At 40.2% G+C, this 25,703-nt stretch overlaps 2 pseudogenes; both read right to left on the reverse strand.

Moving 5' to 3' along the window:
• Nucleotides 1-2,951: 2,951 nt before the first annotated feature.
• Nucleotides 2,952-4,259, reverse strand: LOC124075724 (selenide, water dikinase 2-like; annotated as a pseudogene).
• Nucleotides 4,260-13,810: 9,551 nt separating this feature from the next.
• Nucleotides 13,811-14,938, reverse strand: LOC124075785 (holocytochrome c-type synthase-like; annotated as a pseudogene).
• Between the last annotated feature and the right edge of the window lie 10,765 nt (nucleotides 14,939-25,703).

The following is a 25,703-nucleotide window of genomic DNA, read 5'->3' on the forward strand; positions in this document are numbered from 1 at the left end:
TTGAATGGGCCAAGGGGGAAAGTTGCTATTGCAAGGAAATGGACCCAGAGTATATAGTGAGTCATAAGCATAAAGATTAATTATGATTGTTGAAAAGTTGTAAGAAGAAAAGGTGAAGAAAAAAGTGTCAACATCCTTTGTAAGGCAAATTTCAGGCAGATCAGTCAATAATGAAGGGACAGATGGAGAGGTCAGAGCCAAGAGAGACTGAGACTGTGACTGAGGTGACTGAGACTGTGTGTGTAGACTGCTAGTGCGAAAGATTGCACTAAGAATCCTGGTTTTGTAGTAACTCTTGTTTTTGTTTTCCTTTACTGGGTCTTTAGGCCAATCCTGTCTTCTTGAAATGTAATGATTTCCATGAAGAGACCTGTATCATCATTGCAGGACCAAGACTTCTATATATAGACAAGGTCCTCCTGAGGGCATTAAGTTCCCTTCCTGAGGGATAGCCATGGAGGAAGGTAGTGAAGTCCTATGACAGGTGGAGCTAACGTGCTGGGCACTGCAGCTACATGAGGCAGACAATAAAGAGCCTTGGGCAGGTTGCATGGCAGAATAACAACATATCTAGCTTAAAATCCACATCCTTCTTACGGAAAAGATGCTTAAGAATTTTAAGATGATTAATAGTAGTCAAAAGCATAGACTTTGGGATAAGAGAAATCTCGATTAAAATATTGGCTCTGCTACTTAATGATGTGTAACTTCAACAACTTCCTTATCTCTCTGAGCTTGTTTGATCCTCTTTCAAATTGCTAACGATATTTCATTATATCATCTATGTCTGTGAAATAAACCTATAATTCTTCCCTCATTATGTATGATCATTTTGTGAGCAGACGTCAAAGACCCAGTGAGTGAGTATTCATTAAATAGTAGCTTAAAACAAAATCTAACCAATTGGATCAAAGTAGTTTTTCAAATTCCTATATTTTTCTCTCTTAATATCATATTTTTAAAATTTTAATAATTTTTCTGATTTATTTTTTCCTGGTTCATTTTGTTTATAATCTAACACATTCAATCTATGGCCATTTTTTTTTCATTTCTTCATTTCTTATTTTAGTATTTATATCATGGCATAAATCTTGCCTTATATCATTATTGTAATTATTTCTTTGATAATGTAAATTCAGTGGATATTATATATCCAGTGAAAATGCAAAAAGCCAATCACTCTCTTACTCTCAACCTTCCAGTCACTTCCCATCATAGTAAACATGACACTAGAAGCTCCTGCCACGTAATTCAAAACACCCTTCATCAGGTCTTGATTATTTCTAATGGAATTTCCTTCAGGCCTCTCCATTCATCCCTACTCCAGCTTCTCCATCCCATCAGATTTCAGGACCTTGATGTTTCTAGGACAATCTAAGTGCATTCTCATCGCAGAGTATTTCATCTTGTTATTTCCTTTTTCAGAAATGCTCTTCCCCAGATAGGGTGGACAGCCAGCTTCTTTACTCCATTCTTGATACTCCCAAAATGTCACATTCCCCACATCAGGCCTTCTCTTATCAACCAGTACAAAAGAGCATGTCTGCCTGTGCATTCATGCCCATTCTGACTTTCTTTCCCCCTCTTCTCACAATAATTACTGTTTCCAGACATTATGGTTTACTTAGGAGTTACCTTGCTTTTTTGTTTTTGTTTTTGTTTTTTGCCTTGTAGCTTTTTCTCCTCTAAGGGAAGCACTATGGCAATGACCTTCATCACAATGGTTAAAATAGTCATTATTTCAGTCAATTAAAGTTCACCAGAGAAGTTGAAGAGAGTTGTACAGTTTTGAAAAAGATTGAATTATTTTTCCAGCAAACATTTTATTTATTCAGCTAGAAATTGTTCTAAAAATTGATGGAATCATCAGAAAATTTTAGCACAAATTTCAACATCTTAATGACCACCAAGGCCTCAGCTTTGGGCTTGCTTTGCCTCTCCTAATCCTTAATGGGGTGAGAGGAAGAGAGGGATCATTAACTCAGAAAAAGTCAGATGTTGCTTACTCACCTTTCCCAGTCAATGGACAAGCTTCTCAATTCTTGTCCAGAGCAAAAAAGAGCCAATACTTCAGGAAAGTCTAATAAACAGTTTGAATTGTGAAAAATGTGTTATAAATTTAGAAATTTGGGATATATAGACCAGACCAAGATTTGTTGTGATCCAAGTGATTTTGGAGGATCAAGGCATGTTGTTGAAAGGACATGTAATAATAGATTGTTAATAATGATGTGTTATAGAATTAATCAATCTCTCTCTCTCTCTCTCTCTCTCTCTCTCTCTCTCTCTCTTTTTGATACTGGTAATTGAACTCAAGGGCACTCGACCACTGAGCCACATCTCCAGCCCTATTTTGTATTTTATTGAGAAACAGGGTCTCACAAAGTTGCTTAGTGGCTTGCTTTTTGCTGAGGCTGGCTTTGAACTCACAATCCTCCTGTCTCAGCCTCCCAAGCTGCTGGGATTACAGGCGTGCACCACTGTTCCCAGCAGATATAGAATGTGTTTTAACAATGTAGATTTATCAACAGTATCGATCAAAATCCACTGCTTCTGATCTAATTATTTTATTTTTGCAATTTACTGTTTTTTTCTCTCAATGTAATTTTAATAAATAATTTTATTTCCTGTGCAAAGATAATAATAATAATTATCCCAGCACAAAGAAAAATCCCTCATTCTGCTGTGGAAAGAAAAAAAAACCATATTTTTCTGCTCCCTATCCATCTAAGAGATGAACACACATCCCCTCAACATTCAAAATATTATTCTTGGCCTTGGAATGCACATAGAGGCAGTTTTCGATAGGCTCATGCAAGTCACCCAGAATGGACAGCTGGAACCCCTGCAGGCAGTATTGCCTTCTTAGGAAATTTCTTAAAATCAACTCTTGAGAATTGTCTGATTGTGTACTAAGGATCTAAGATCTCAACAACATCTGCTGTTCTATCTTACAAAATAAACTCAGTGGAAATTTTGGAACTGTCCTGGTAAAGAACATTAGCAGCCTTGACCCCACCAGGCAGGATTTCTATAACTCGAGGCTTGGCAATTTTCTTGGCAGTCCTTTTCCCCTTTTCCACAATACCAACAATCTATGCCTGGCAACCCTTGGAAAATTTGATGGCAGAACAAAAGCAAACCACCTATTCTCTCAGTAGACAAATCAGTAATACCCTGGAGGTTTCGGCTGAGATTCCTGGGAGAAGTCCAAACTGCCCACTGGCCTTGTGGATGGTAGCCATCTTGGCAACAATGCTGATGATGAATGCCAAAAGACATCTCCTTTCTCTGTTGTTTTACAAGGTTCTGAGAATGCCCAAGTATGCCAAAGCCTGTGATATCTGTGGCTGCATGGGCATTACTCTGTGCATTAGTCAAGTGGCAGTTCTGTTTAGGATAGCCACACTGATCAGAGCTTCCTGATAGACCTTTTTTTTTTTTTCTTATTCCATGTTTCAGGATTATCCAGCCTCTATTGGGCCCTTACAGCAACTTGAGTTCCCAAGGGTTTGATTAACACAAGCACCTCCTGAACAACAACAGCGCTGTCTGATATTGAGTTCTGGCCAATATATCACAGTGGCAACTCTGCCAATGATAATCCAAATGTTGACCAGTGCGATCACCAGTCATTGTGGTCCCTCCTTGCTCAGCAGGATCCCAAAGCCTTGGGTCATGAGTGGTATTACTTTCTTCTTGTTCCTCCTCACTCACTAACTGGCTGACACTGAGTAACATTAACACATCCTCATGTTCAGTAATGCTCATGGCCTAGAGGTCTTGGCATGTTTGGCCAAGCAATGTACCCCATGCTGTAGGAACCTTCCATCAAGGGGTAAAAGAAGCCATAGATCTGCACCAGTGGCAGGCCCAGTAACTCAAAGGAATGACATAAGAGTCCAATCCAATGCCCAGGGCTGGAAAGGCTGGGACAAGGCCAGTCAGGGCTAATGGAGATGACAGGATGGCTTATGGAATTGCCAATTTCCAGCCACAGCTGAGGCCCAGGCCCTACTGGGGCTATGATTACAGCCCTGTCAGTCCCACAGGAGTTTGAGCTGCATCCCCTGGGGGACCTTGCAGATTCAGCTCTTCCTACCTGGGAAGACTGTCAGCCGCCAACTGGAGATGAGTCCCAGCACCAGGGGATTAAAGGACCAGGATTTATAGAAGCCTCTGCCAAGAAAGCCCACAGAGTGGGAGAAACCTTGTGTCACCACCATCATCTCTTGGCTGGCCCCCATAACTTCCGCCATTGCACCTGCCTGTCAGGGAGGAGAGGGAGAGGAGAAGGCCCCCTTATGATCTACTCATGTTAATAGGAAATAACAATCAAACATTGTCCTCAGAGATTCTCCTGTGCTTCACAGACTCAAATGTACACTATCTTCCTCTAAACACCAATTTAAGTGACAAATTTTCATGTGCACATTTTGGGGAAGGTGATTTTCACATCCTAAAGATTGGAAAACACCTGGCACATCAATACTTCTCAGATAATTTTTGCTATCATGTAACAGTTCTCCTCCAAAAAGTTTTAGAAGTAATCTAAACTATTCTGCCAGATAAATAGCATAGACTTTGAAAAGTGAAGTTGGTACACTTCCCAAATACCATTTAACAAAACATTTTCCCTGCAAGAATGAACTGGACTATAGCACTCAGAACGACTACAATTTAGCATTTTTTCAGCAATTTTTATGTGCCAAGCACTATGCTGAATACTGTTATTTGCTTTGTTGAAGTATTTCAACAACTTAAAGGATAGCTACTATTCTCATCTCCATTTAATGGATAAAACAGAGAAATTGGTTTCTTAATTGAATCATCTAAGTTACTAATAAGTGAATGTCCTAGATTGAATAATGTACCCCCAAATTTATGTCTACTTAGATACTTAGAATGAGACCTTATTTAGAAATAGCAGATGCAATTGACTGAGATTAGATCATAATGAAATTGTGGGTCCTAAATCCAATGACTGGTATCCTTATTAGAAGGCTGTGTGAAGAAAAGACATAAAAAGAGGCCATATAATTACAGAGGTAGAGATCAGAGCAATGCATTTACAATCCAAGAATTGTCAGAGACACCAGCAATGAGGAAAGAGGCATGGGACCACCAGACCCACCAGAAGGAATCGGCCATGTGACAGTTCATTTCAGATTTCTGGACTCAAGAGCTGTAAGAGAATAAATTTCTGCTGTTTTAAGTCACCCAACATGTGGTAATTTTTTTAAACAACAATTTGACATAAAAGAATAGAATTAACAATCATCTTAAATCCAGGTCTGCTTGATATCAAAAGCTAAACTTTCTGTCCTTTTACTGCATTAATCTCAGAATGTTTTTTATTTATTTCCATTATAACACTAATCACCTTTTATAGCAGTCATCAATAAGGATAGGGGATATGTATTTATAAAATTTATTTTTTTTATTTTTTACCAGGGTATAGAGTTGACAAATAAAAATCATACACAATTATCCCTTGGTGTCTGCAGGGACTGTTTCTAGGAATCCCTGCAGGTGCCCAAATCCACAAATGTTCAAGTCCCTCCTCCCATGTATTCTAAAACATCTCTAGATAACCTATAATATCTAATCCAATGCAAATGTTATGTAACTTTATTACACTATATTGTCTGTAGAACAATGACAAGGAAAAAAAAGTCTGTATCTGGTCTGTGTATATACAACTTATTATAGGTCTAACTATTCATTCAGTATATGTAAGCAGCAATGTAATATTTCTGAACCACAGTAGGTTGAATCCATAGATGCAGAACCCTGAATGAGGATGGTCCACTGTGTTTGTTTCTAGGATGTGTGGGAAGATGTCTTAGTCATCCTTTATTCCTCAGACTTTGCATAATACCTGACTCATAACACAAATGACTAGTCATGAAAAAAATGAATGAATATCCATTCCTTCCTTCCTTGCTCTCCTCACACATAGCAATACTAAATGTTAACAGTGAAGGAAACAATGTAACTAAATTATATACATTTTCAGAGTTTATGAGTTTAATTTTAAATTAATGCCTCATTCTTAAAGTTCATGTTCTATGAATTATCTATTTGGGTTTTTATTTCATTCTTCATAGTATGCCTTGTTATGGGTCGGATTTAAAGCAGTTACTTTATAACCATGCAATAAAATAAACTAACATAAAATAATTATCTGTGAAAATGGAACTCTGGTGACTCAGAAGAAAAATGCAACTCAAACTCAGTCTCTCCTACTATACACTCTCAGTGCAGAACACTTCTGTGTGCTCAAAATGTCAGGATTATACAGTGAACATCAGCTGGGCAACTTCTTATTCAATTCAATTCAAATCTTACTGGCCTGGAGACAGCGTCAGATCCCACAGGTTGAGGGCTCACTACCACAAAATGGTCCTCATTCAGACACTAGTCACAATTCCTGGCCTCGGGAACCTCTGACAAATGGCTACAAATTGAGGTTTTTACCACTCCTTGTTTAGGCTTCATTAATTTGTTAGAGTGGTTCATAGAATTCAGGGACACATTTACTTGCATTCACTGGTTTACTATAAACAACATATTAAATGATTCAACTAAGCAGCCAGATGAAGAAATGTGTCAGCTGATGGAAGAGTCCCAAGCTCAGGAGCTTCTGTTCCCAGTCCAGCTGTGCCACCCTCCTTCCCATGTCCAGCTGGGCCACCTTCCTGGAATGCAGGTGAATCCATGTTCGTCCTCCATGTGTACAGCTATATAAAAGCTCTCTGACCCTGTCCTTTGAGGTTTTTACGGAGACCTCCTTGCATAGGTATGACTGAAGCATGGACAACAGGGTGGAAATGTGATTGGACAAAACTGTAAGAGACTGAGGAGGGGGACCAAGCAAGGCCTTTCTGTCTAAATTCCTATTGGCCTCTCTGAGCGGCAGTCCTTCCTCCAAGGAATGGAACAGGATTCCTTCTGAAATGAAGGTCTTATGATATGCTACCAAATTCGTTCAGATAATTATCTCTATGGTCAATTCCAAGAGAGAAAGGTGAGGGGAGATTAGAGTTTCCATGACCTTCATTGGAGAGAAGGAACCAGGAACTGTGGACAAAGACACGCACACACACACACACACACACACACACACACACACATATATATATATATATATAGAGAGAGAGAGAGAGAGAGAGAGAGAGAATCACAGGAACAAATTGCAGAACAAGAAAATAATTAATGCAAAGGAAAAAGTGAAGTTTGATTAAAAAAAAAGGCATCAATTCTTGACCTTGTGAAATATGGCTCAGATGTTTGATGCTAAATGTTGCAACAGGAATGCTAGAATAAGATGTGCCTAGAGTGGTCTTCAATTTAAACATCCCAGTTACTCAGGATGCCTTCAATGTATGATTCCTGGCTAGAAACCAGGATGGAGATTTCTCCCACAAATCTACATAAAGAAGAGAATTTTAGCACTGGATTTTTAGCTCTGCTGCCATGGGTAGCAGGACTCTGTTATATAGACTTTGAAATTGTACAAAACTACCTTCAAATCTTGACTCCACCACCTACCAATTGTAGGATCTTGAAAAAGTTATTGAGTTATTTCCATTTTTGCTAATTGGGATTAATAAAAATTGCCATATTGTATTTCTTTGAGGATCAAAAGACGTAATACAAAGCTTGGTTAGTGCTGGGAGCCATTAGCCAAGTAGGTATGACAATTTCCTTGCCAGCGTACCCCATGTTGCAGTGACATTGAATGTAGGTGACCTTGCTCAAGGACCAGGGCGGATTAGGGTGTTCCTGGTTTAAGATAATCGGGTTTAGGGCGTTCCAGTTTAGGGCGTTCCAGGTTTAAGATTATTCCTCCTGGGAATAGGGCGTATCCTGCTGCCTGAGTTCCCCTTGAGTTCTCACGGGATTCAGACAGTATATTTTGGAGATAGAAGCCCAGTGGAGGTGGATTTGGGCAGAGAACGTGGATTTCCCCAGAACGTGATTGTAGACGGCTGGTGTGAGTTCGGGAATAAAGAGTTGCTGTTTGAATCTACAAGCTGTGTGGTGGCTCGTGATTGTGTGCCCAGCCAGACTTCGGTATTTGTGCCCAGCCAGACTGCGGCAGGTTAGGGGAGATGCTTCCTGCTAGTTCTCTCTTAATAAATTATTGTTTTCACCATAGACTTCTAAGCAACCCTTTGTGAATCTTATTGCCATTTTCTACTGCCCATCAAAAATGATGCTCATTTTAGCAACTCATAAGCTATTGAGTTGTAATTCTACATTTTCATAGTCACTTATACACTGGTTTATATTTAGTGATATTGCCATATATGATGCATTTAACTTACAAATATTCCATTTAAATAATTTTTTTAGGCATTGAAAAGGTAATGATATTCTAAGTGTGAGCAGTGCTGTTCACCATTTTACTCAATGAACAGGCCTTAGATTGAATCTGAAATGAGATTCTGGATGCTGCTTATTTAAACCTAGAAATCTCTCATGATTTCTATTTGTCCCATTGTGCAAACGTCTCACAACAATAAGCTGATTCAGATGTTTAAAGACAAATATTTGTTGACTATCACAGCCCCTACACAAAAGCCAATCACTTCGTTTAGTAAGATCTCAGAAATTCATTCCAACTCTGGAGGAAAAACTAGTTGCATTGAGCTAATTGTGAGATAGTTAATTCCTAGTAGATTGTGAACCGTAATTTTGATTGTTTGTGGACACAATCTAGAAATATTTTTTTTCTAGTTGTAAGTGGTCACAATGCCTTTATTTTTATTTATTTATTTTTATGTGGTGCTGAGGATTGAACCCAGGGCCTCACCCATGCTAGGCGAGCGCTCTACCACTGAGCCACAACCCCAGCCCCTAGAAATATTTTAAAACCTAGTTTGTACTAAAAGCATTCACATTATACCCTATTTTGCCAGTTAGAAAACAGATGCTGAATAAGTCAAAATAGGAAGCAAGAGAGAAAGAGGGAGAAGGGGAGAGAACCAGCTAGGGTGTGAAGACTTGCTGGTTACATAAAACCAAACATTCACAGCAATATTCTCTCTGTCTTCATCTGTGATATCAAGACCTTTATCCCTGGTCTTCTCTTCCTAGCTGGGAGGTTAGTTTCTCCTGGGAATTTCTCTTGCTTCCTTTCTGTTCTTTTCTTACCAGAATTAAGACAGCTCAGCACATTCTTTTGTCCAGGGTGTTGGACTGCCTCAGTCTCAGAGGGATACAGAGAAAAGCACACTAGATAAGGGTTAGGAGGTCTGAGACCCATTTGTGCTGCCCAACTGTACAACATCTGGCAACATGCCTGACTTCTCTCTCTGGGGGTTGGTGCTTTCATACCTTCATTGAGAGCAGGACTAGATGATCATCATACGTTGTGAGGATGAACTGCTTTTGGATTTGTATTTTACCTTTCAGTCTTTCCCTGATCATGAGACAGAAGTAGTCTCCACCCATGACCCCTGATTGGGTTTCATCTCCCATGTGATGAAAAACTCTTCCCTCTTTCCAAAGTTAAAAGTTTACAGTTCCATGATGGGACTAATTTTTTAGGAGTTTTTAGCTCCTCCTCAATAAAAGAGGATTCTCTGCATTTCTATTTTATATTCACATCTGAACCATATGTGAACAATATACAGTAACTTCTCTGTATGTTTTATAATTGTTTTAATATTAAACAAATTAGAAACAATTTTACTGGTGTATCTTAGGTTGATGTTTTCAGAAAGGCCTGGCACTAAAGTGATACATTTTTAGAAGTATGGGATTTCAGCTTTGAAGATTGGCTAAGGGACCATGGCTAATTATGACAAGCCACCCGTTGCCTACATACTCATCCCCTACCCATTCTTCCTTGAAAATAGAAACCCAGATAAGTTTGACTAACATGCCAAGTTTAGCCCCATAAGGACAGCAGATCCCAATCCCAGTTCTTATCTGAATTCGAGTAAAACCATTCCTCTCCTCTCTACAGTACCCACAGGGACCTATCTCTGGAGTCTCATGTGCAGTTCTCCTAAAGGTGATGAACAGAAAGGATGGGGATACAGTTTTCTAAGAAGTGCTGTTCTTTTCACAAACAGTTGGTGTGGCTCTTTTTGAGCTCTTCTCTTCATGCCTAAGAGTAGACCTAAAAACCTCCATGCACTGTTACCATCTTGTGACTATGTGGCAATAGAGAGGAGGACAAAAGCTAATGATGTTGACTGTCCTTGCTGACCTCAGTAAACTGCCTCAGCAGGATTTAATGACTACTTCTTCTTTCCATGTAAGACAGATGAGTTTCTACTTGTTTAAGGAACTCTACTTTTACCCTATAACTTGTATCTGAACACCTCCTGCATGATACAACAACCAATATTAGAGACATTTACTTAACCACCATAATAAGGCTGGACTTCTAAGAATCTCCAGGTCTTTGAGTGTTTATATCAAGACATTTAAAGGGCAAACACTACAAATCCCATGCTGAAAAACATGACACAATTAAATGCAACCAGAGGAAAGCAAGAATGTATGGTTTTGGTAAACTAGTGTAGAAAGAACAAGTCTTACTGGTCTGCTAAGTTAAAAAAAAATTTTATTAGCCTGAAGGCACATCTCTTATTTTCTACTATTACATAAAAATTAGACAATTTTAATGCTGTTGATGAGCATATAATGATAATATGTGAAAATAATTGATTTTACTGTTTAACTGTTTGCTAAAGGCTAAGTTCTTTTTGCTAAGCTCTTCACAATTGTCTCGATCCTCACAAATCTATGAAGTAAATACTATTATCGCAATTTTTCAAACAAAGGAAGTGAGGCTGAGATGGGTTAAGTGGCCTGCCCAAATTCACGTGGACAATAAGTAGAAGAGTTCAAACCTGAATAATCTCACGGCTATCTGTGCTATTAACCACTATGTAACAGAGCTCTAATTTGTTTCTAATCTTTCTAATTTTGAAAATGTTTCAAACTTATAAATATTGCAAGTATGTTAAAAATAGGGATTTTTTCCCCTAAACCATTTGGGAATAAGTTGCCAGCACAGTCTCCTGATCACCCTCAAATACTTCATTAGGTATGGTGGTTCAAATAGTGACTCCTCCGAAGATATGTGCAAGTCCAAACTCCTGGCACCTGTGACTGTGGCTTTATTTCGAAAATGGTCTTTGCATGTGTAAATAGTAAAGAATCTTGAGAAGATGTTAGCCTGTATTCAGGGTGCGATCTAAATCCAACGACTATGTCATTATAGGAGAAAAGAGAATCTGTTGGAGTGAAGGGAGATCTGGTGGAGTGGACCAAACTATTCCTAAGTTGGGCCTACTTAGGAGCCATTGGCAGAATCTAGACCATGTGTCCAGAAAATTTAAAAAAAAATTTAAATCAGTAAGCAAAATCAGATGTACATACTTATGCATGTACACACAACTTCAGGAAAGGGACTCAACACAGGGGCCAAGATATTCCCAACTAAAAATATAAAATCAAAGTAACTGAAGGTGTCCTTTGCTAAATCAGTACTTCAGACCTATAATTTCAAGACACTGAATTCTGCCAATATCCTAAATAAGCAATAAAAGAGATTTCCTCCTAGATCCCCCAGAGGAAGGAAGACAGCTCAGAGAACACCACGATTTCCAAGGTATGAAATTGGAGGAACCAGATGAGCCCACTTGTTCTCTGACCTTTAGCACTGTGAGATATTTAAATTTGTTATGGTAGCAACAGGAAAAATAACCCTTACTCTACTGCTGATGTTTTTGGTTTGTTTTTTGTTTATTTCCAGACAATATTCAGAGTGAGAAATAGTGATTGTTTGATAACCCACTATTTTGTACTTAAACACAAAATTTTCTTTTCAACCTCTAATGATTCTTTTCAGCTCTAATGTTCTGGGGAATGGTTTATCTGGGCTTCTGAAACCCACAGGCAGCTTCTACAAGTGAATTTTCCGCATCTCAAGGTCTTTGCAGTGTGGAATATCAGTGTGTCATATACTGAATTTTTGACAACCACAGAGTTTCCAGCTCCTTCAGTTGAACCACTTCACTGAGCTGCATTCATTAGGCCCCAAGGAAAAGGCAACTGAGTTTCTCAACATCCCCCATTAAATTCATTCCATTGGTTTATTCTTCCTTACTGTTGGGTAAACTCTCCAGAAGCTGCCATAGCTTTTAAAGACATTCTCAGGTGTGGAAAGGTAGTTTGATTTTTCCTAATGTATTCAGGTTGTAGTGGGCCCATGTTTTGGGCTATAGGAGCCTTATGCCCCAGAAGGTCAACAAAAGTAGACTTCAAGGGAGCCCTTACTCTCTCTGTTAGGGACTGAATGTGTCACATAGAAATTCATAGTTTGGAGCCCTAATCCCTAATGTTGTGGTATTTAGAGGTATACTTTTGCAAGGTGTAGATGAGATGAGATGGGGGATGAATGGCCTTTTAAAAAGAAGAATAGTTCAATCCTGGGTTTGGGCATCAAAAAAAAAAAAAAAAAAAAAAGACCATGCAAAAACAAACTCGGGAATTCAGAAAGATGATTCTCACCAAGATTCTGACCATGCTGGCCCCCTAATCTCCGACTTCCAGTCTCCTGAATCTTCTGTTTAAGCGACCCAGCCTATTCTCATTCATTGTAACAGCCAAAACTAAGTCACCCTCCTATGAATTGCCTCCTACTGAATTCTTCTTTGGCACAGTCTGAACCAGTGCTGGCAGAGTCATTTTTGTCCCTTCTTCCTTTACAAATGTCCATCTTACTTTAACTGTGGGAGTACTTGGCATTTCTTGCTCTCAGCTTTGGGGCCTTGGCCTAAACTCTTCCCAGACAGGAAAAGCCATATTTGGATATCCTGTTACCTTTCTATGACAGTACATTGCACAATAAAAGTTAAAATTCATCTGAAATCAATGTAACTGCTGGCACCCAAAGAATGCACACTGAGAATCTTGTGGATCTAATCTTGCCACTCAGTTTTATTGAAAGGAATGGATACATAGGATTATTTTCTTTCTTTCTTCCTTTTTTTCTTTCTTTCTTTTTTTAATTAAAGGATTTAATATTATCAACATTTGAAAAAAAAGTCATTTGTAACATGCTGTTATAATTAGAACAATCAGTTTTGGGGTAAGTGATACAAGGAATTTCAACATCAAGCTTAAAGCTTCCTTAAAACATAAAAATTGAGACAGTGAATTAATGCAAACATAACTACATCTGAGAAAAATACTCTTCTTGTGAATGTTAATACTCAGCTAAATATAATCACTGGCACTGTGACTTGAGCCAGACTTTTAAATCTGGATTAAGCCAACCAGGAGGAAGGCTTCCAATGGAGGAAGGAATAGGACTCAAAGTTGGGATAACTTGAAATTCCAGGAACAATGAAGAGACCTGTTTGGGGGGAGCAGAGTTACATATCAGAACAACAGGGAAATATTTTTAAAATTAAAATATATGTTTCAGAGCATATGCATTAGCACCTCATGATGAGTTGAAACTACTTTAACAAGGCCCAGTCTAAAAAATGCATATAAATAAGAATTGAGAGCCAAGACATGCCTTAGTCTTGCTGGAGTGCAAGGGTATGGCTTTGCATTTTGTTCAGGGTCTCTACTAAATTGTAGGGACTTCAGAAATAATAGTCTCTTTTAAAAAAGATATTGCTTATTTATAATAAATGATTTTAGTTAAAATATTTGACCAGGTAAAAGCTCATGAGCAGTACACTGGCTTTCAGGTTTTACCTCTCAAATATTCTTGAGAAAACGGTAAGAAAAAGCAGCTTTCCTTACTTTCTAAAAACTCTTTTTCAGACTTTTCTAGATGAAATACATAGGCAATATTGCAGCTAACGGACAAACTGAGAGACTGCTTCCCACTTAAACCAAACGGGAAGAAAACTTAAAACTATTTGTTGTAAACCGCAAGGCAAAATGCAGCTCAAAACTGAATGGAGCAGGGGCCCTTTGCTAAGTGGAGGATGAAGTGTATTACCCACTTGAAGTTCCCGTTACATCATGAGTGCAGTTCAGTTTGGGGAAAATAGTTTAATGTATCTCTCTTATACTTTGCATCACAAACAAAACAGTGGTTATGATGTCCAGCACCACCAAGCAACTTTCATTCTGTCCCATACTGTTGAAAGTGAATCCAAGGCAGGGCGGACGTCCAGGATGGTGAACTGGTAGTCCTTGTTGACTTCGCCGCCATCCTAATAATCTATCACATATCCAAATTCCGTGCCACAACGGTGATGATCCAATTGTGCCTGTTGATTGGCAGCTCATACCCCATCCAGGAACGAATTCTTGCTCTTGGTGAATATTGTTTTGCTTTCCCTCCCAATCAGATCAAGGATGGACCACAAGGGCACTCCACAGCATGAAGAGCTTCCCACTTCAAAATCTCCTTCCAGGCCTGTTAATTGTTCTGATTGTGAATTTTAATGATATTATACATATCTTTCTGAGTAATATCCTCATCCTTCCACTTCCACCCTTTCCTTAACATTGCATTCCAGAACATCTGTTCAGAAGGATAAACCCACTTTTTCTCTGAATCTGCTCGTGGAATGGATGACTCCTCTCTGACGGTAGACAATGCAAAGGGCTGATCTGGAGCTGGTGTTTGATTAGTGGTGGCATCAGATTTGAAGGATCCAGGTTCTCCTTTTTCTCAGCAGCCGCGCCTGGAACAGGACACTCCACATACTCATATGCACGATCTTGGTGGGCAGGCACAGAGTATGTTTTGCTCTCACAGGCTGGACCAGAGGGTTCTGCATTCATTGGACAGCCTTTCATTTACCCTTCATGCATTGGGCATCCTGAAGGCGGTGATGCTGTCTGATGATCTGAAGCACTTGAGGTCTGAACTGGAACAGCAGGAGTAGAGGCTGACAAACCCATGGTTGGAATCAGTGTGGACTCCAAACAATTTTAAATTTCCAGCTGTCAAAGCAAAGACACAGATCAATGCTGATGCCTAGAATGCAGTTATTTCTTCGTACTTCTTAACCTGGTCAATCCTTTTTGTCCCATCATGGGAACATAGTAGGCTTTAATATATTGCCGCTTTTGGGAAACAGTAAGAAACCTGCCCTCCGGGGGTACGTTTCTAAGGGATTGAGGATTAGGCAACTGAGGAAACAGGACTATTTTCTGAATGAGGATTTCAGACAAAGTACACTGCCTCAGGCCAAGCAAATCTTATACAACTGTGAATTGCTTTAAAATCCAATGGATCAAAGAAAGGCTTGATAAAATCACTCTCACAAATACATGGAATTAATACTGTTCACTTAACATTTTTCCACTTTCAGTATATGTGTCAACCAGAGTAAGCAGGCTTATATTTTCCATAGTTCTTTACCCCAATTCATAATTTATAGAAGCAGTGAATTGCTAACAAAAAATAGATGATTCATGTCTAAAGCACATGTACAACTTCCTCCAATTGAGAGAAGGAAATTCATTGAAAGGCTCATGAGATCAAAACTGATTACAATGACAAATGACACCACCTATCTTTATTAAACATGTAAATGAGGTCCATACATAGGGATTACTAAAAAATGCTTAAACTAATTTTTCTTTATTATAATAAACTTATAAGTTAAAAAACCACAGTGTTGGCAGGCAGTAAAAATTGGAGGTTGGCTCTCATTCAGGAAACGAGGCCTCAAGGATGTGTCTTAAAGCAAAATTTGATGTTAATAAAAGTAATTGCTGAAGTAGAATTCTATATATTGGGCATAGCTCTCCTATTGGACTTATACTGTAAAATTGGAGATTAATCTTTCTGGTTAAGAGGGATCTGTCTGAATTATGCTCTTAAAATAGACAGCTAGAGCTAGAGAAAGAAATTACTGACCCTAATGACATCACTGAAAGTATGATATATAAGCTAAAATAAAATGAATACAATAAAATTAGTCACTATCAGGTAAGATGGAGGTAGCTGAGCCACATAGAATATTTTGATAGTAACAAATTTAGTTCTTTTTACTCTGTCAAAATTTCAAATCTTCTCCTTTTCCTTTTTCTTCAAATATCCTTCAGGGTTACCATCTTACTCGGTTTTCTTTCCTCCATTTTCAGCAGTTTGAGATGATCTCCTTTAACATCTCAAAACTCAACTTGCTGTCTCATGTTCTATTTCTTCAAGTCTTATCGAAGATCAATTATATTATCTGATACATAATTTCAAGTTCCAGTGTCAATAGTTGCTTAGAGTTTTATGTGATTTTATGTTTTACGTCATTATGTGGCACATTCGTGGTTTAAATGTTTTTTCTAGTTTTCGAAAGCCTTTGAAGAGTGTGACTGAATAACAAAAATGTCAGTCACTCAGCATGCAAGTTGGAAAAGAAGATGTTTGGGGGAAATGCTCCTTGGGGTAGGAAGCAGACTTTTTTTTTTCTTTTTTTTTTTGTAGAGCATTAATTTTTTTTTTTTTTTTGTTAGGCCTGGGTGACACAGAATGGTCGGGACGTAAGAGAGCAGACTCTGGAGTTGGAAAACAGGAGCTCTAGTCCTGGCTCTGGTACTCACCTGCTGTGTGACAGCAGAGGTCACATCTTTCCTTGTCTCTGTTAGGATAATTCAGTGCCTACCCTTGTGAATTCACAAGTGGCCCAAAGGGTGCCTTGCACATCCTGAGGCCAGAAACTTAGAACAGAGACTAGTGCACAGGCATAAAGAGCACATAGAAACTATTGAGTGCCTCCTTTATGCTTATGTTTGCACTCACAGTTCTGTCCCCTGGTTAAGGATATTTAATGAGAAGCCAGATCGGGTTATAATTATTTGACTATTATATTCCTTCTTCATTCAAAAAATTTACAGAACACTCAGTAGTTGCAGATATAAGGGTACTTATATCTGCACATATAAGGGTATTTTATATCAATAAGAAAAGTGGTAAGGAGAAAAGGATGTCAGAGAATAACAAAATAACAAGAATAGAAAGGTACTAAGGCAATAGAGGATCTGCAAAAACATCTCTGAACGAAGCTGCCCAGATGCTGAAGAAGGATTTGAAAGCTTAAAGACTTAATAGATTCTTGTTACATTAAAAAATATAGATGAGGGCTGAGGGTGTGGTTCAGTGGTAGATCACTTGCCTGGCATGTGTGAGGTCCTGGGTTCAATCCTCAGCACCACATAAAAACAAATAAATAAAATAAAGGTATTAAAAATAATAGATGATAGAAAAATGGGAAAGACTTAGGTACACTTATAAGCAGGAGGGAAGTAACTGGTTGAAAGAGAATAAATGTTCCAAGAGGAGACTATTGAAAGAAGCATTTGCTTCAGAAGGTCACATCAGGAAGAGCCACTTTTTTTTTTTTTTCTGTAAATTTCTGGACAGGAATGCAAAAGTTGGAGTAAACTCAAAATAATCTCATCTGAATGTTGAGTGAGTTAATTCACATTCAAGTAGAAGAAAGGAATTTAAATGACTTTAGAGGGAAGAATAATTTAGAAAATGAGTGATATATGGAAAGTGGGGGCCCCTAGGGGTGCCTCCCAATTTCTCATTGCTGCGAAGGCTTATTTTCCTCAAATGTAAAAGCCAGGTGTTAAACTTTGAATGCTAAGTCTCCTGAACAACTGCAGGATTCTAAAACAACGGATGATTACAAGAGTGGCATGAAAGAGCAACATGTCAGTTGATCAATATGAATCTGCAAGAAATAAATGAGGACCAAAAATAAATGTACTTATCAGCTGTTTGGAAGTTCCTTTACAGCATGCTTATGGTCTTCAGTGAGTTCACAAAATTCATTCCTCCAGCTGTTTCTGAGAGAAGCCAGCCATACTTCATAAATTCCATCTATTCTGACAACATGCTGACCAGTGTGTTGGCCTGAGAGTTGGTGAGCTGGCAAAGTGGTTCAGAAGATGCAGAGTATCATTTTATAAGACTGGCTGATGTGCACGGGCATCATATCCCACTCCGAAAAGGCATGTAATCTACAAAACTTTCATTAATTCACCTACATTGGAGACATGGTACCCACTATCACCTCTTTCCAAGTGGAGAAAATGTCCTGAATTATGGATTATGTTGCTTCCAATTGATACAATAGTCTTGGCTTCTAAATAATTGCAAGCATCATACTGCTTTGTATATGTGAGATAGTAGAGAATAAAGATCTGAAAAATAGTGATTTACAGGTTTATTTCTCTTTTATATAAAATATGTCCAGAGGTAAGCTTCCCAGGGCAGTACAGAAATTATTAGTAGTCCAGGATCCTTTCATCATCTTGCTCTAATGACTGTGGCTTATGTCTTAAAACTTATATCATAGATAAAAGGGTTGCTGAAGCTCCAGACATTACACTTAATTCTCAGGAATCTTGAAAGGGGGGTAAAAAAGGTGAGCACACCCTTGTCTTTTAGGATGCTCATTAGCAATAAGATAAATTCCCACCTGTATTTCACAGTAAATTGTAATAATCCCTATATGCTTAAGTTCAATGTAGACTAAAAAATTTATTCTTTATCTGTGTAGTAATGTGGCTGACTAAAAATTGGTGTTTCTATACCTAAGGAATAAATATGGAATGAATGCTGGAAGATAACTAGCATCATGCTAGGCTTCGCTCTTGCTAGATCCATGTGAATCAACTGTGGGTTCTGTTCCATCCCATATTTACGCAGGAATCCAGGTTAACAAAGCTTTTATTACCCAGACTGTAGATGTTTGCTAGAGCCAGGAAAGGGAGCATGCATGAATTCCATAAACTGTCGTCGGTGACATGGATTGGATATGAAATCTTATCCCCCAAAACTTCTGCGTTAGTGAAGGAATATTCAGAAGTAAAATGATTGGATTGTGAGAGGTGTAACCTAATCAGTCCATCCTAGTTTGAATGGACTAACTGGATAGTAGCTAACTGGATAGTAACTGGAGACAGGTGGGGCATGACTGGAGGAGGTGTTTCACTGGGGACATGCCCTAGAGGTGTTCATCTACCCTGTTACCCGTCCCCAGCTTTCCCTGCCAGGAGCCGAGCAGCTGTCCTCTACCAAGCCCTTCCACCATGATGTTCTGCGTCACCTCAGGCCCAGAGCAAGGAAAACCAAGGACTAAACCTCTAAAAGTATGAGCCAAAATAAATTTTTCCTCTTCTAAGTCATTCTTGTTGGGATTCTGGCCACAGAGATGAAAAGCTGACTAACACACTTGACCAATGGATACATAGAATTCCAAGGAGTCGGCAATATGTGGTCTCATCATGTGCCTTGATGGAGAAGAACCAGGTTTCATATGAACAGGTCTAGTGACTAGTGGAGAGACCCTTCTCAGAGAACCAGTTACACTAAGATTATGGATCAAGATCTTTAAGGAACAGATAGGAAATATCAACTATGACACAGGCATGGCAAAACTATCCAAAAGGAGAATTTTGGTGCTCTTAAAAATCAAAATTTCATTTTTAGTTTTAAGTGCAGATTTCTTTACACTAGCTCAAGTGAGTCTTAATAAACATTTCAGAAGATCCTCAGGCAGAGGAAGGAAGATGGCGGCGAGGGGAGTGCATTGCCCCCGTGTGCTGCTTCACTGTGTGGGAGTATGACAAGTCAGGACGGCTAAAGGATATCTTGTTAGGAATTTCCAGCAATAGTGGGGTGCTCCGGAACCTGGAGGAAGGATTTCCATCGCACGAGGATCGGCTACAGGGACTCAAACGCCAGAGGTTTGTCGCACGGAGGGTAACACTGCTTATTCAGCAAATCGCCCCACGGCTAGAGTCTGCAGCGCGCGCTGGGATAGAGACGCAGGGTTACAGCGCTGCAGTTTCTGCCAGCCGCGCAACCACCGTACTCAGGGCTGAATTCTGGGTTCGAGACGGGGGAACGAAGCGGTCCATCTCGGTTCTCCACACCGGTCAGACCACAGAGGAGGCCAGCAGCCACCATGTTGGTAAACTGACGTCACCTTCCCTGTTTTCGACTGACCGCAGCTCATTCAGCCATAGATCAGGTAATTTCAGGCTGCAATTCGCCTGCGGCTTGCAGACAGATTGCTAGGGTTCAGCGCCTGGGTGCTTCTTAGAACCTGATCTTATCGGAGCAAACACCGAGCGCGGGGCGGCCGAGTTCCGGCTCCCGGAACCATCCCAGAACCGCCCTGGCCCAGGGCTGCGGAGCCTGCGGAGGCTGCTTCTTGGACCCTGCTCCTATCAGAGCATACACCAAGCACTAAGCAGCCGAATTCCGGCTCCCGGAACTGAGCCCGCGGGGACTGCTTCTTGGAGCTTACACTTATAGGAGCTTACACCGAGCACGGAGCGGCCGAGTTCCGGCTCCCGGAACTTCCCTGGACCGGGGCTAGGAGCCCGCGGAAACTGCTTCTCGGTCCGGGTCCTGCTGAGGGCCGGTCAGGACTCACCCGTTGCTTTGGTTGCCTGGCAAGGGGAACGAAATGCTGCCATTCGCATAGGATACCAACATGGCAGAGATCTGATGTCAGCAGAAAGCGGTGGAGGAGAGAACTTCATCAATACCAGTGGTGACATAAGCAGTTGGTCTCCTGGTAGGGGGGGGTGAGGCACAGTCACCCGAGTCTCCTCAAATTGTCGTCGAGCCAGAGGGGAGGAGCCGGGCCGCTGCCAGAGCCCGGAGCAGGCCCAGCGGCTCGCCAGCGTGGTGACCACGTGACCCCAATTGGAGAGGGGGCGGAGCGGAGCCGCCACCCGCACCCGCAAGGTGGGCAGACCCGCGACCCAGTGGTACATGGGCGTGGTAGGAGGGGCAGGGCAGAGCCGCTGCCCGCGCTTGCAAGGTAAACAGACCTGTCACAGACTGGCGGGTCAGGCCCAGTGGCCTGCCAGTGTGGTACACACGTCATGCCAACTGGAGTAGGGGCAGAGCAGATCCTTCTCCCACGCCCGGATCAGGCCCTGCCGGTGTGGTGGTCACGTGACCCCAATTGGAGTGGGGGCGGAGCAGAACCGCCACCCGTGCCCGCAGGGTGAGCAGCCAGTGATCAACCTGGAGATCAGGCCCAGGGGTCCGCAGGCGTGGTAGGAGGGGCAGGGCAGATCCGCCGCCCGCGCCTCCAAGGTAGGCAGACCTACAACAGACCGGCGGATGAGGCCCAGGAGCCTGCCGGCGTGGTACAAACACCACCCTAATTGGAGTAGTGGCAGAGCAGAGTCGCCGCCCGGGCCAGGAACAGGCCCAGCGTCCTGCAGGCGGGGTAGTCACGACACCCCAATTGGAGTAGGGGCAGAGCAGAGCCTCCACCCGTGCCCGAAAGGTGGGCAGATCTGCGACCGACCAGCGGGACAGGCCCAGTGGCCTGCCGGTACGACAGACACGTCACCCCATTTGGAGTAGGGGCAGAGTAGAGCCGCAGCCCGCGCCTGCAGGGTAGGCAAACCTGCAACCGACCGGTGGATCAGGCCCGGTGGCCTGCCGGCGTGGTACACTCGTCACCCCAATTGGAGTAGGGGCAGAACAGAGCCGCCGCCAGCTCGCAGAACAGGCCCAGTGACCTGCCGGCGTGGTAGCCACGACACCCCAATTGGAATAAGGAGAGAGCAGAGCCGCCGCCCGCACCTGCAGGAAAGATACGCAAGCAGTATGAAAAGACAAGGAAAGAAAGGACCACAAGCAATGCAGGTCAACGCAACTTTAGAAGAGGTAACAGCTGCAGCAGATGGAATGTCAGATAAAGAATTCAGGATATACATGCTTCAGATGATCTGGAGTATCAAGGAAGATATTAAACAGCAAAATCAGAAAATGAAAGATCACTTCGACAACGAATTACACAAACAAATCCAGGAAGCAAAGGATCAACTATACAGGGAGATAGAGGTTATAAAAAACAAACAATCAGAAATCCTAGAAATGCAGGAAGCAATAAACCAACTTAAAAACTCAATGGAGAATACTACCAGCAGAGTAGAACACTTAGAAGATAGAACATCAGACAATGAAGACAAAGTATTTCAACTGGAAAAGAACATAGACAGCTCAGCAAGACTGTTAAGAAACCATGAGCAGAACATCCAAGAAATATGGGATAACATTAAGAGACCAAACTTAAGAGTCATTGGGATACAGGAAGGTACAGAGCTCCAAACCAAAGAAATGAGCAGTCTATTCAATGAAATAATACGAGAAAACTTCCCAGACTTGAAGAATGAGACAGAATCCCAAATCCTAGAAGCCTACAGGACGCCGAATGTGCAAAATCATAAGAGATCCACACCTAGACACATTATAATGAAGATGCCCAACATACAGAATAAGGAGAGAATTTTAAAAGCTACAAGAGAAAGGAAGCAGATTACATTTAGGGGTAAGCCAATCAGGATAACAGCTGATCTTTCAACACAGACTCTGAAAGCTAGAAGATCCTGGAATAACATATTTCAAACACTGAAAGAAAATGGGTTCCAACCAAGAATTGTGTATCCAGCGAAATTAAGCTTCAGGATGGAGGATGAAATTAAAACCTTCCACGATAAACAAAAGTTTAAAGAATTCGCAGCTAGAAAACCATCTCTTCAAAACATCCTCGCCAAAGCATTACAGGAAGAGGAAATGGAAAATAACAATGAAAACCAACAGTGGGAGGTAGGACAGTAAAGGGGGGGGGAATAATCAAAGAGGAAAACAAACCATGTTTAGTAACAGAAATAAACAAATATGGCTGGAAGAACAACCCATATCTCAATAATAACCCTAAATGTTAATGGCTTAAACTCACCAATTAAGAGACACAGGCTAGTAGAATGGATCACAAAACAAGACCCAACAATATGCTGCCTACAGGAGACGCATTTGATAGGAAAAGACATACATAGGCTGAAGGTGAAAGGTTGGGAAAAATCATATCACTCATATGGACTTCGGAAACAAGCAGGTGTCCATACTCATATCAAATAAAATAGATTTCAAGCCAAAGTTAATCAAAAGAGATAAAGAGGGACACTACATACTGCTTAAGGGAACCATACACCAACAAGACATAACAATCATAAATATTTATGCCCCAAACAATGGTGCAGCTATGTTCGTCAAACAAACTCTTCTCAAGTTCAAGAGTCTAATAGACCACCACACCATAATCATGGGAGACTTCAACACACCTCTCTCGCCACTGGACAGATCTTCCAAACAAAAGTTAAATAAGGAAACTATAGAACTCAATAACACTATTAATAACCTAGACCTAATTGACATATATAGAGTATACCACCCAACATCAAGCAGTTACACTTTTTTCTCAGCAGCACATGGATCCTTCTCAAAAATAGATCATATATTATGTCACAGGGCAACTCTTAGACAATAAAAAGGAGTAGAGATAATACCATGCATCTTATCTGATCATAATGGAATGAAACTGAAAATCAACGATAAAAGAAGGAAGGAAAAAGCATACATCACTTGGAGAATGAACAATAGGTTACTGAATGATCAATGGGTTATAGAAGACATCAAGAAGGAAATTAAAAAATTCTTAGAGATAAATGAAAACACAGACACAACATATCGGAATCTATGGGACACATTGAAAGCAGTTCTAAGAGGAAAATTCATTGCTTGGAGTTCATTCCTTAAAAAAAGAAAAAACCAACAAATAAATGATCTCATACTTCATCTCAAAATCCTTGAAAAAGAAGAGCAAAACAACAGCAAAAGAAGTAGAAGGCAAGATATAATTAAAATCAGAGCTGAAATTAATGAAATCGAAACAAAAGAAACAATTGAAAAAATTGACAAAACTAAAAGTTGGTTCTTTGAAAAAATAAACAAAATCGACAGACCCTTAGCCATGCTAGCGAAGAGAAGAAGAGAGAGAACTCAAATTACTAGCATACGGGATGAAAAAGGCAATATCACAACAGACACTTCAGAAAGACAGAAGATAATCAAAAATTATTTTGAATCCTTATACTCCAATAAATTAGAAGATAGTGAAGGCATAGATAAATTTCTTAAGTCATATGATCTGCCCAGATTGAGTCAGGAGGATATAGACAACCTAAACAGACCAATATCAATTGAGGAAATAGAAGAAACCATAAAAAGACTACCAACTAAGAAAAGCCCAGGTCCGGATGGGTATACAGCAGAATTGTACAAAACCTTTAAAGAAGAACTAATACCAATACTTTTCAAGCTACTTCAGGAAATAGAAAAGGAGGGAGAACTTCCAAATTCATTCTATGAGGCCAACATCACCCTGATACCTAAACCAGACAAAGACACTTCAAAGAAAGAAAACTACAGACCAATATCTCTAATGAACCTAGATGCAAAAATCCTCAATAAAATTCTGGCGAATCGGATACAAAAACATATCAAAAAAATTGTACACCATGATCAAGTAGGATTCATCCCTGGGATGCAAGGCTGGTTCAATATACGGAAATCAATAAATGTTATTCACCACATCAATAGACTTAAAAATAAGAACCATATGATCATCTCGATAGATGCGGAAAAAGCATTCGACAAAGTACAGCATCCCTTTATGTTCAAAACTCTAGAAAAACTAGGGATAACAGGAACATACCTCAATATTGTAAAAGCAATCTATGCTAAGCCTCAGGCTAGCATCATTCTGAATGGAGAAAAACTGAAGGCATTCCCTCTAAAATCTGGAACAAGACAGGGATGCCCTCTCTCTCCACTTCTGTTCAACATAGTTCTCGAAACACTGGCCAGAGCAATTAGACAGACGAAAGAAATTAAAGGCATCAAAATAGGAAAAGAAGAACTTAAATTATCACTATTTGCAGATGATATGATTCTATACCTAGCAGACCCAAAAGGCTCTACAAAGAAACTATTAGAGCTAATAAATGAATTCAGCAAAGTGGCAGGATATAAAATCAACACGCATAAATCAAAGGCATTCCTGTATATCAGCGACAAATCCTCTGAAATGGAAATGAGGACAACCACTCCATTCACAATATCTTCAAAAAAAAATAAAATACTTGGGAATCAACCTAACAAAAGAGGTGAAAGACTGATACAATGAAAACTACAGAACCCTAAAGAGAGAAATAGAAGAAGATCTTAGAAGATGGAAAAATATACCCTGTTCATGGATAGGCAGAACTAACATCATCAAAATGGCGATATTACCAAAAGTTCTCTATAGGTTTAATGCAATGCCAATCAAAATCCCAATGGCATTTCTTGTAGAAATAGAGAAAGCAATCATGAAATTCATATGGAAAAATAAAAGACCCAGAATAGCAAAAACAATGCTAAGCAGGAAGTGTGAATCAGGCGGTATAGCGATACCAGACTTCAAACTATACTACAGAGCAATAGTAACAAAAACAGCATGGTACTGGTACCAAAACAGGCGGGTGGACCAATGGTACAGAATAGAGGACACAGAAACCAATCCACAAAACTACAACTATCTTATATTTGATAAAGGGGCTAAAAGCATGCAATGGAGGAAGGATAGCATCTTCAACAAATGGTGCTGGGAAAACTGGAAATCCATATGCAACAAAATGAAACTGAATCCCTTTCTCTCGCCATGCACAAAAGTGAATTCAAAATGGATCAAGGAGCTTGATATCAAATCAGAGACGCGCCGTCTGATAGAAGAAAAAGTTGGCTACGATCTACAGTCGGTGGGGTCGGGCTCCAAATTCCTCAATAGGACACCCATAGCACAAAAGTTAATAACTAGAATCAACAAATGGGA

Source organism: Marmota monax, unplaced genomic scaffold (assembly GCF_021218885.2).
Source record: "Marmota monax isolate L192 unplaced genomic scaffold, Marmota_monax_Labrador192_F-V1.1 WCK01_AAM20220418_F8-fsc00036, whole genome shotgun sequence".
NCBI lineage: Eukaryota > Metazoa > Chordata > Mammalia > Rodentia > Sciuridae > Marmota > Marmota monax.